Source organism: Syngnathoides biaculeatus, chromosome 13, assembly GCF_019802595.1.
Source record: "Syngnathoides biaculeatus isolate LvHL_M chromosome 13, ASM1980259v1, whole genome shotgun sequence".
Classification (NCBI taxonomy): Eukaryota; Metazoa; Chordata; class Actinopteri; order Syngnathiformes; family Syngnathidae; genus Syngnathoides; species Syngnathoides biaculeatus.
In genome coordinates this window covers 10,742,693-10,755,313 of record NC_084652.1, presented here as the reverse complement: position 1 = coordinate 10,755,313, position 12,621 = coordinate 10,742,693, and the positions used below count along the sequence as shown (strand labels likewise).

The 12,621-nt window shown below is 44.1% G+C and overlaps 1 long non-coding RNA gene across 2 annotated transcripts in view; it reads left to right on the top strand.

Moving 5' to 3' along the window:
- Positions 1-12,621, top strand: part of LOC133510610 (uncharacterized) — a 38,198-nt gene that overhangs the window by 20,211 nt on the left and 5,366 nt on the right. Inside the window, exons 1-2 of one of the 2 annotated variants that reach the window (XR_009797654.1) lie at positions 190-314; positions 4,370-4,440. This is a non-coding gene — a long non-coding RNA (uncharacterized LOC133510610). Of the gene's footprint in view, positions 1-189; positions 315-4,369; positions 4,441-12,621 lie in introns of those variants that run through there. The other variant, XR_009797653.1, reaches the window with a different exon arrangement.

Here is a 12,621-nt window from a genome sequence, read left to right as displayed (position 1 = left end):
CCATCTCTCCCCACCCGCTTTTCTCCTGAATAATACAAGGGATCGCCACGCCCCCTCAAACCAGGTCGTCCAATAGCAAACGCGCGTCTTGTCAAGCGATGTCCCCGCCAGCCAATCGCTTGGCTCCCGGTGATCCGTCCGTACCGGATGCCCTCCCCCCATTTTTTTTCTTGAGCAGCCGACGTAAACGTCATGCGTGGATTTCGGGCACCGGCGCTCATTCGGTGTAGAGTTGCTCACGGACGGAGGAGAGTGAGAATAGTTCCGTAGAACGTGGAGGAGATTGCAAGATTGTGCGCGTTTGGACTATCGGCGTGAGTATGTGCACATGACTCGAGTGGAATTCGTGAAATGAGAGTGTGGTGAAATTGTAATGGAATGTGGCGCGTGAGTGTTTTTTTTTTAAGAACAAACCAGCAAATGTGAAAAAAAAAATCTCATCATAAGAACTACCGCGTGACTCTGTGGAAAATATCAAGAAAAATTTAATAAGCCACGCTGCAACTTCTCCGAGGCTTCCGGAGACGCGTCCACGCGTGGTGCATGTTGAAGAGATGCATGCGTGTAAAGTTTTTTTTCTTTTTTTTTTCCTCTCACAATTTTAACTTTGATTCATTTCCACTCCCGTGTTTCCCATCGAGTGTCAAAGTGGGCGAACGGGTGAAAAATGGTGGCTATTATTTTTTTTCCAGCTTGAACAATGCGCGCCGGCTTTGTGCGGGACCATCTGTCATTGTATCGACATTACACCAGAGCCGCACTCTCCCAAAGAGAAAAAAAATCTCTCACACACACTCACAAACACATACTGAGAGAAAGAGAGAGAGAGAGAGAGAGAGAGAGAGACACCTGAAGAACAGACAGCGATCATTGAGAGCCACCACCCGTCTATGACCACGCCATGACGCATGCATGGTGTCTGATATATAACCCACTGCAAGAACATTACTATTCAAAATGTTGGCAAATCTTAACCAGGGATTGCGTTAGGCTATAATCCAGCATCGTCAACTGGAGAAAATAAAAATAGTGCAGAACAAAGTGTCCAGACTCTGCGCATCTGAATAGACTAAAATGGCTCGACTGCCATTTTTTTTAAAACAGGGCGTCCACTCTTTAGTAGCTAAACTCAAACGTCACCAGTAAGAGAGCTGCCTTTAAAAAAATGGCCATGTTGCAGAGCACTAATATGCTTTACAGTTAATGAGGCAGTGTCCATAAATTATTCCACCATCTGGAATATCGTAAGTCTTCTAGACGCTTAGTGCGGCATTGCATTAAACAGTGCATTGAACACAGCGTGATTTAATGAAACGACACAATGTGTTGGCTTTTATTGAGAAACTATCATTCACATTAAGTTTGAGAAGGAGGGGGGGGGACATTCCTGGTTTAATTACATCGGAATCCCCAAAGTCGAACATCGTTTGATTTCCATATTGTTCTTTCAAAGTAATTTTTCTCACACAAAGAGAAATATTCGATTCAATCCTCAAAATTAAGTATTGACTCTTAATTGTCGTACAAGTCTAAAGTCAACCACTGTTTACTAATACTGAAATTAAGTACTTGAAGATGCAGAATGGAGAAAGAAAGGGAATTTTCAGATTTTTTTCTCTCCACCGAATATCATTTTATAGGCATTCCAGAATTCGCAAATGTACTATAAAAGTATATTCACATTAGCAAGTGCTATTTAAAATGATTTCAGTGTATTTTGAATGTGATTTATATTACCGGTAATGATCATATTGTTTTGAGAGGTTTGACATATATTGAAGTTCATTTTCTGGTTGGACGGCTGTCATCGCTCCTTTCCTCTTTGTTATCAATTTTAATATTCTATGCTAGCATTGCACAAACAAATCCGAAAATCCCCCCATAATCCTCCAGACAAGTCATGCACCCCCACTTGGTGTGCCAGATCATGTAGTTTCACTGAATTACAGTAGTTCAAAAATGATTACCGATTTACTACAAATACTGTATGTATTTGTTCGTCAATCGACGCCTGGAACATACAGAACAACGTAACGCTCTTCCACTCTATGGCATACTTTTATACTCGTGATTATTGAAGTATACACCCTAGTAGTGTATATACTCTTTGTGACTGTTTTTATGGTCATGTTTTGAGTTTTCTGATGGGAAATTTGTGCCTCAGTAAAGTTTGGCAAACACTGTTAGATGCTCACTCAGCACAAGAGTGGTTTTTAACTCCAGATGATTTTTGGATGAACAAAGTGTACTAGTTTTCGGGGCTTTCTACTTTGGAGATTCCGCTGTAAATCGACAGGGAAAAGACCCCCGCAGGAACACAGCGGATGCCCTGGCGCACATCTGTTTTTATACAGTTTGGCCTCGTGGGTGGATGCTGGCGTATCCTGTCCCCACCCGCTGCAGCAATGATGCTAACTCCCGCGTAGCCCATTATCACGTATGAGCGGTTTCATCCAGCTGAGAGAACTCTGAAGTGCGGCCCGCCGCAGTTGTTTCCCGAAACCTTCCCGCCGCTCCGACTCGTGAAAATCTACGTCGCTATCATTAGTGAGTCTCATCCCATGACTCCAAGCAAATCCACTTCCTGCCGTAATCAACTACTGAACGCATGCACGAGGGAGAAGAAAAATGCGTTTCCCCCAACCACCTTTTCCCCTTAGTCTTCTCAGTCATTAAAATTTAAGTCAATTATTTCTGACTCAATTGCAAGAGATGTGCAGGGAGGTTACTTTTATTGCGGGGGATGAGTTCCAAACCCACCCCCAATAGGGGAAAATGCACGACATATTTGAACACACCCAAAAATTGCAAGCACAAAATGGATGGGAAATACTGTACGTATTGTAGTTTCTCTCTGATAGAGGCAGGCCTGGTGGGATAAGCATGTGCGTGTCTGTGTGTGGCTGACGGCAGTTCCTGTTTGCGTGTTTTTATGTTCTCCCGGTGTTCAATAAACGGCTGAAAAGTGCATCGTCTGTCGACTGTGGCTCTCCTTTTCAAAATGGAAGGTTATTGCAGTAAGTATACTTTAAAAAAATCAATGTACAGAATAATACAGTGGCCCCTTGAGATACAAGTCACTTGACTTTGGCCATTCTGCCCTTTTGAGGTGAAGCACCAGACACAAAAAGTGCAGCAACACATGTAGGCAGACAATATAACAGTACTCAGTGTCATATTTTTAATTGTATGCATAGAATGACTAATATTAGTGCAATAGTAATAAACTGAAAAGAGTTGAGATGTCGCAATGAATTGTACAGTGGTACCTCTACTTACAACTGTCTCTCAAAATGAAAAATCCAGGTTACAAAATGCATCCTTGGAAAAAATATTGTCTGTCGTTACAAAGGAAAATCCAGGATACAAAAGGAAAAAAATAGCAGCTGGATTCGTATCCCCTAAATTCCACCAAATGTTAACATCCTGTATCTTGGTTGGTGTGGCGCTATACAGCTGCTCTCCGATTGGGTCACTCTGTAGTACCTTCCTGGCATCCCATTAGCTAGAAGTGGTCTCAATCTTTACCCATGATGCTTTTCGTTTCTCTTGGACACTCGACTGTCACCGGATCACGCTAGCATGCTCTCACAAGCTTGTGGACATTGGTAAAGTAGGACTTTTTCGTGAGTTTTTTGTTTGTGTTTTTTTTATCCATCTTATTCACCATGGGCCCTAAGAAACTTTAATAATTACGTTTTGTGCGTGTATACATTCTTACACGTGTTTTCTCTCGGCTGTCATATGTTTGCCTCCTCCTCCGTCCCCCACGATGCCTTTTGCTTCTAATTCACCCTTCTCTTCATTTAGTCGCCCAATACCAAAGGTAAATGAACACAATTTTTATTATTCTTTGCATTATGTACTTCTAATAATTATTTCTGGTGGGAATGGCTTGGAACAGATTAGGCTAATTACATGCAAAAAGTGCTTCTACTTGGGAAAAATTCACATTACAAAGCCGAATTAATTTTGTAAGTAGAGGTACCAGGTATAGCTCTTATATTGCTCTTGGTGGACAATTCACTACTGAATTCTTTAATTCCTCTCTGCTTTTATAAAGTACACTTATATGGATTGTTATTTTCTCCCAATTAAAATACACATTACAATTTTTTTGACAAGGTTGGAACAGATTAATGGCATTTCCATTCATTTCAGTGGGAACAGATGATTTGAGATTCGAGTGCATGTGGTCACGGAACACATTAAACTTGTATGTCAAGGCGCCACTGTATAGCGGGGGTGCAATCGATGAACCAAAATACAGCAGGGGGGACAACGTAAGGTCTCTACCTCCAGTGGGCTGGAACCAAAAGTGGAAATAGACCTAGAATTTCTGTGTTTCTCTGTCTTTTTTTCCATCCAGGGACCCAAGGAGGCCGGCATGTCGAAGGCCCGCCAGCACAGGCCACTCAGAAGGCGTGAAGGCCCTCACAGGTAAAAGACGTCAGACGGTCAACAAGTTCACGGCAACCCGTGTCCATATGTGTGTTTAGTGCTTCCCTGTGTAAATGAAAAGGTTAGGTAATGGAGACACCCCCCCCAGCCCCCACGCCCCGCCTCAGGCGTCGTGGCATACTGCCCATCTAGATGAGTGGATGACCTCCGACCTTATGTCTAGCCACAGGCTCGTGTCTGCCAGGGTCAAGCCAGTTGGCTTTCAAGGGCCTAACGGAGTTTGACATTTGAACCGGCGCTCCTTTTGCTTAATTAAGAAACTCTTACGCCGTGGGTGTGTGATTTTCCCGCGACTTAGGGATCAGTCGGTCGGGAGGCGAGCGAAACCCGTGAAAAAAAAACGAAGAACATCTGCTCTCGGTTTCGGTCTCCGTCCATGCCCTATAAAAGTCCCCGACATTCCCGGCTCCTTTACAAGACGCCGCGGCCGCTTTAATCATAGTTTGGTGTAGCCCCGTCGTCACAGAGGAGGGTGCTCTCGGGCGCTCTCGGGTCCTGTCGCAACACGCTCGCCATTATGCGGTCACGCCAGAAACTCCCCATGGAAATTTTGGAATCTTTCCCATTGTTCCTCCAGGAAGGGGGGGCTTTCATATGGAAGTGGGGAACGCCAGGAAATGACAGGCATTCTTTGTGGACCGTTTGAAAATAAACGGATGGCTCCTCGTTTTCCTCTTGACAATTAGACACAGATTTGAAACGAGGACGCAATTAAAGCTTCAAGGAATTTTCTCCTTTTTCTGCGTGCAACGTGGAGTTTGGCTCGATATTTTTATCCTTTTTTGTCCTCATATTGCCTTATCTAACCCCAGCACCATTGCCCCTCCCACCCCCTCCAACCGCCTCTGGGTTCAAACAAGCCTGCTGCTTGAGCTCTGCTTTATGAGGTGTGACAGAGAGGTCTGTCTGCCCAGACTGCCTGTGCAGACTGGAAACGTAAAGCTTTACATTGGGGGCTGGCTGCGGTCGCTCTGGGGTGGACTTAAACTCGCTTCACCCCTATACTGGCCCTCGAACACAGGAAGTGGCGCTGTGCTGCTGAGTTGGCATGAAAGTGTGTGTAGGATTGAGGGTGGGGGGGGGGGTACGGTGGAGGACCCTAATTACCCACACTGTTTCTACTTTTCTTAAATGATAGACAAAACTTGCAAAAGCGGATGTTTTTTTTTTATGTTTTGTTTTGTAGAAATTGTAAACATGTTGGTTATAATAATCATTTAGTTCCAGGTGCTCTTCTTCCTACTTGGGATGTAATAACAGCTTTTATTCCTTCTCGTCATCCACTCTGGCAATATCACGGGGAAAAACTCACACCTTACACCCCACCCCCTTCCTCATCTCTTACGGTCCCTTTTCCTCCTCCTCCTCCTCCTCCTCCTCCTCTTCTACCTCCTACTTCTCCCTTTTTCCCCACTGGGTCGACGGTAGTTCCCAGGTATTTGACCAGTGTAAGCGTAGGCAAGAGGTTGCCTGTTCGTTCTTCCGCGACACAAAGGCAGCGTGCCTCCAGCAGGGGGATGAAAGGAAAAGGGGCTGTGCAGCCACTCCTTTTTACAATGGGAGTCCTCCTTAGCGAGGCTGTAGAGCAAATAACCACCTTTCTCTTTCTCCTTTTTAACAGCTTCTCAGAGTAGAAAGCACGCCGTTGTGTGTACGCGGTATTGTGCGCACACAAAGAGGACCGGATCTTGTTTGCATCATTTATAGAACGTTTTTGATTTTTTTTACACTGGACTGTGGGAGTGTAGCAAGATTGCGGTGTTCGCCATCTTGATTAAGCAAAAGTAAATTAATACAAGCAGTAATAATAATTATCCATACTTATATTAATATTTCAAAATAATTGAATAAAATGTCTTTGGAACGTCACTGTGTACAGGAGGTACATACTCATAGCCTGATAGCATAGTTGCTTCTGTCATTTCTGAAAATGTTCAGAAAACAAGAAAAAAAAACACCAAACAAGGAAAGTCCAGCTGCCTGGATCCAACCTTTGGTGATCACCATGACCCTGATGATTGAGAATAAACATAGACATAAAGAAAACAAAAACATTTAGCAAGCATATATTTTTAATAGCTATTGTGACTATAAGTTCAAACAGCAGTTAATAATGAAAAAGATACAAGAAGTTCATATAGTCGAGGCCAGAAGTTTACATAGACTGCAAAAGCAGAGTTCATTTTTTTTGTCTGACTGTCTGAAGTCATCCATCCATCCATTCATCCATCCATCCATCCATCTGTTATCTACCGCTTTTCCGGGTTGGGTCGCAGGGGAAGTTGCTTCAACAGGAATACCCAGACTTCCCCTTCCCAACCCACTTCTTTCCAGGTCTTCCGGAGGGATCCCGAGGCGTTCCCAAGCCAGCCGAGAGACATAGTCTCTCCAGCTTGTCCTGGGTCGTCCTCGGGGTCTCTGTCTGGTGGGACATGCCCGGAACACCTCACCAGGGAGGCGTCCGGGAGGCATCCCAATCAGATGCCCCAGCCACCTCATCTGGCTCCTCTCAATGCGGAGGAGTAGCGGCAAGACACTGAGCCCCTCCCGGATGACCGAGCTTCTCACCCTATCTCTAAAGAGAGAGTCGGGACACCCTGCGGAAGAAACTAATTTTGGCCCCTTGTATCCCGGGATCTTGTTCTTTCGGTCATGACCCACAGCTCATGTCCATAGGTGACGGTAGGAACGTAGATCGACTGGTAAATTCAAGTCTGGTGTCAAATCAGGCTAAACCTCTCCTGTTTCAAGTCAGTCAGGATCACCAAAACCATTTAATTTTGTTAAATGGGGTAAGCCCAGATGATGACGTAATGGCTTTGGAAGCTCATGATAGGTTAAATTGGCAACATGTGAGTTATTAGACGGCACACCTGGGGATGTAATTAAGACCACACCTCAAACACTCTGCTTCCTTATTTGAAGTAATGGGAAAATCAGAAGAAATCAGCCAGGAAATCAGAGAAAGAATCTTGGAGCTCCACAAGTCTGGCTCATCCTTGGGTGCAATTTCAAGACCCTTGAAGGTACCACATTCATCTGTTCAAACAATTTTACGCAAGTATAAACATCTTGGGAATGTCCAGCCATCACACTGCTCAGGAAGGAACAGTGTCATGGAGTGGCAATCACAAAGCCCTAATCTGAATTCATTGAAAATTTGTGGACCGATCTGAAAAGGCGGATCCCAGCAAGGCAACTGACACACTTGATTCAGTTAGACCAGTTCTGTCCGGAGGAATGGGCCAAGATTCCAGCAGAATACAGTAAGAAGCTTATGGAAGGTTACCCAAAACGTTTGACCCAAGTCATGCATTTCAAAGGAAATGCTACTCGATGCGAAGGAAAAGTATGTTGACTTTTGACCTTCAAGAAAATAATATAAAATTCTCTTTCTCATTAATATGGTATTTAACAAAATTAAATAATTTTTGTAATCCTGACTGACCTGAAACAGGAGAGGTTTAGTCTGATTTGACTTCAAACAGTGAGACAAAAAACGAAACGTGTGTTTTTGCACAATGTATGTAAACTACTGGCTTCAACTCTATGTATTCTACATGGAACTATGTCTGTTAATTAAAATATAAGTGCAAAGTCACTTTATACTCACTGGATAATGCCTGAATCTGATCGAATTCAGGCACGGGCATCTACAAACGCCAGGCGCTCCCGAGTAAGTTCCATTTTAGTTTATTGTGTGATAGATGATAAAAGATTTGAGTGTTAAGAGTCCCCATCTATCCATGGCCTACATTATCACATGCTCCCAGTTGAATTATGCACTCTGCACTGAACTACTGGCGGTCAGTGGACTGTTATCATCTCATGTGGTTGTCAGGGGGAGGGAGCGGAAACCGCAGGAGTCTTTTTATGGCTCCAGCTCCAGAGACAACCTGTTCTCAGGCACCTCTCTGCTGGCACTTTTTTTTTTTTATGACATCATAAATTCCTCTATTTCCTCTGACCGGCCCTAGGTGGGTAGACATACCTGGTCGGTAATTGTCTGTCTGCCCCTCTCATCTGTCAGCCTCTCCTCTTGCACCCCCCGACTTCCTCCGGCGATATATCGTGGCGCCTGAAGGTTTCTCAGCACTTTAGTTGCCTTCTGGGGCCCTCGCCCTCTTTTTTTTTCCTCACCAAATTTAGGTCAGTGACCTTTCTGCATGCATGTGCACACCACAAACGCTCAACAGTCTACTCTCAGACCTGTTGATACCTTTTGTTTGTCCAAATCTGGCAATGATGAGCACAAAAGAAAGGATTACGGGAAAGAGGTGCTTTTTGTTGGGTGCAGGGTGGTTCAAGAAGAATAAGAAGCAGCACTCAGGAACATTCAACCGTCACAACCATCCGATGCATGCCCGAGTCTCCTCGAAGAGACGGGAACAATACGCGCACCAGCACGACAACATTCCTCGGGGGTTAAAAAGGTCACGGGTCACTGGGCGACCCCACCCTGCCAATCAGTCCCAAGGCACCAGCGAGCTGTCTTTGTTTTTAGTTTATGTCATCGCACTTGTTGAACGCACTCTGCACCTTGTGTTACAGAGTGTCCTTTGCTCTTTATTGGCGCTTCTGCTGTCTCGCAATGCCCCCTTCAGCACAGTAAACATTGCCAATTTGAACATGTGAATCGATTTGGGTTTTTTTTAAAACACGAGATCCCACACAGGATGATAAGAAAAAAAATTGGGAAGTGTGTATCTGCTTTTATAGTATGTGGTGGACTCGAAATGACTAACACGGCACATCACGGACCTAGCAAGTACCTGTTGTAAACCAAAACTGACGGCAGCATGGTGTCACAAGGAATCCACACTGATGGAAAATACAAACAAAGAATAATAGTACAACTATAGAAGAAGAAGTAGGTAAGCTAACTTTTAGCTTCTCTGACAACTTTATACAAACACTCAAGACCTCTATTTGTATCAGCAATTGTCCTCATTGGGTATCTTTCTTATTCTCATCTAAATCACAGATTCGGTAGTAGATCGTACTCCTGTTCTCCTGAAGATCTTTAATATTGAACTAGTTTAACATTGACAATAGTTAGCCCTGAATCTTTTCAGAGCAGATCAGGGGGAAATCGGTCTTAACACACAGCACACCAGAGGATAATCACACAGGATAATATTTTAGAGCACTAATAGGTAAAGTGGGCCATCCTACCCTGAGAACGCCCGATCTCGTCAGATCTCTGAAGCTAAGCGGGTTCGACCCTGGTTAGTACTTGGATGGGAGACCGCCTGGGAATGCCAGGTGGTGTAAGCTTCTCTCACCGGCTAAATGCAGAGGGGTTGCATCAGGAAGGGCATCCGGCGTAAAACTGTGCCAAACAAATATGCGTTCATCGAAGATGATACGCTGTGGCGACCCCTAATGGGACAAGCCGAAAGGAAAAGAAGAATAGGTAAAGTGTGGTACAGGTCCCCCTCATTGTATGTGGTCTCTATGTAAGGGTACCAGAAGAATCACTGAATTAAATGTAGAAACTGAATAATGTTACAGTGGTTTACAGTACATCTGTTCAGTTGTATTTAACAATACAATATATTTGCATTTAATCTATTAAAACTGTATGTTTTCAAACCTTTAAGCAAAATACTCGCAATAATAAAAACTTGAAAGTTGAAAGTTTCTCAAATTAGGCTGTATTGTCAACGTGTATACCCACCTTTTTGTTTTTGGTTTGTTTTTATAGTTTTACAATTTGATTGCGTTTGTTGTCATTTTTGTTCAATGAGACAGGCTCCATGCCATCAGCAGTCACCGACGAGATATTTCGCATTAGAGCAAACTGTCCTTTTGAGCAGATTTGCCTTAGTCCGTGTAGCCAGAACTTCATATGGTCGAAAAGAACCACAGACTGTAATTACTCCGCATATTTTGAATATTTAGGTCGTATTTTATGAAAACTGTGGTTTATGTTCTATTTTCACTAGGCGCAGCAGCACAACCCATTTAGACACCGTCCCGCCTTTAAAGTGAAGCATATGCACGGGGTAGGCATTTTAAGAGAGGGGGCGAGGGGGATGTATGGGGCCCCCAAAGGCAATCCGCAGGCCTGGAAGCCATTAAGTGCAAATGTACAGTATATACTGGACATGCCGTAACATAAAAACCTCGCCCACTGCTGCATCAGACCACCTCAGAGACAAAACCACTGCCACCTCCTCTTCCCCACCCCCCTCATCCGTGGCTCACCTTCTGGGGAAGAGCGGTTTGGGATTTCCGGGGGATTTCCGGACGATACTCAGTCAGCAACTGCACTATTAATTCCATGAGTGTGTTTTGCATTTTCACCACAGAAAGGTGTCATGGATGACAAAGAGAAAACGTGTAATGATAAACATATTTAAATGTTATTTTATTGTATTGGTGTGCATTAATTGGACACTCTAAATTGCCCCTAGGTGTGATTGTGAGTACGACTGTTTGTCTCTATGTGCCCTGTGATTGCCTGGCAACCAGTTCAGGGTGTAACCCGCCTCCTGCCCGTTGACAGCCGGGATAGGCTCCAGCGATCCGGTGACCCTAGTGAGGAGAAGCGGCAAAGAAAATGGATGGATGTATATATCAAATGTAATCCCCAGCGAGTAATTGATGCATCACTCCCCTCAGAAAAACAAGTTCAAAATTGCCAATAGATGTCTCAAGATGGCGTCGAAGGCACTATTATCCTCTTAGACAGAGCTATGGCTAGTAGAAATAATAGAAACTGTTCCGCTCACTTCAACATAGTTCCTTGGCACAGGCGACACCAAATAGTTTCTCAGCAAATAACGGTCAATCGGTGAATTTGTAATTAGTGAAAACTATGTGGCGGTGAACTTCTGTTTACAATTCCGTGAATCTTGGGAGTGCTATAATGTTCCTTAAATTCTTGCAGGTTTATAAAGGTTTGACTCGGGAGCTTTATTACTTTCAGAAAAAAATCATTTGAAATTTGACCAGCTTTGACGTGAACAAGCGCCGCAGTACGGATCGTTTTCAACTGCATGCAGAAAGATTTGCCCACTCGCACATCATTGGCTTCCACTCCCACTGTGCTGCAGACATTTTTCTTTCACTAATTCTTACTTTCTTGTGTCCCCATTTCTCGCTGTAAGATGACTCTAATCCTCTGAATTTTATCATCCGCAGTAAATCTCCTCTTGGTTGAGGAAAGCAAGAGTTGCGAATGAAAGCCTATCTGGCTGCAGCTGCGGAAGCGCTCCAAAGATCGCTTATTGTCAGGAACAAAAAAAGAGCCTTTTTTTTTTTTTATTTTGTCTAGCAGCTGACGCCTCTTCCCACCCACTTCTTCCACGACCGCTTTTGTCGCTCGCCTGGAGTGGCTCGCCTGGGGAAAGAGTGAAAAGTTTCCTGGTGCCGCACTTGATAGATGAGTAGTGCACTGTGAAGCTGCATGGTGGTTTCTTAGTGATAGGCTGAGGCAGGAGTGGCCCGCCTGCTCACCATATGGTGCAATTATCTGCTATTTCAAAAGATTATCTCCCTCCATCAATGTAGCATTTAAGTGTGTGTGTTATGATCGTAGGTTTGAACCCCGGGTTTATGCTAGGTTAGCTATGATCTCCCACTTTAACCTCTGCCCCCCCCCCCCCCACCTCTCATACATGCTCACACACGTTTATACATAGACACACACATATATATTATTTGTTTGGGGGGGTCTCTCCAACACAAAAGAAATATTCCGCTGTAGACAGGCGGGGAGGGTGAGACATTGAGCTGCTCCGAGCGAGGGGAGTGGATTAAGAAGAAATGTCTGGCTGACACGAGGGTTGCCATGGCAAAGACCCCATTTCTCCTCTCCCAACGACCTTCTGCCCATTTTTCATCAGAGGTCTCATTGTGGTGTTGAGGGCGTGACTCTCCTGTCTCATGTTGAGTTTCAAAATAAACAAGGTGGAGAGCGAAAAACCGAGGATTCCTGGTTTAAAAGCTCACCACACGACAGCTTTACGTTTTTTGTTTGTATTTTAATATAAAACGGGGGTGGGAAAATGTTTGCGCTCAAGCGCCATATTTTATGATCAAGAGTGGGCCACGTCATTCGTCGCGAGATAAGAAAGGTGCATCTAGAATATTTAAAATATTTTAATGATTGAACAATTCATTTGAATATTTGATTGTTATTTTTGGCGTTAA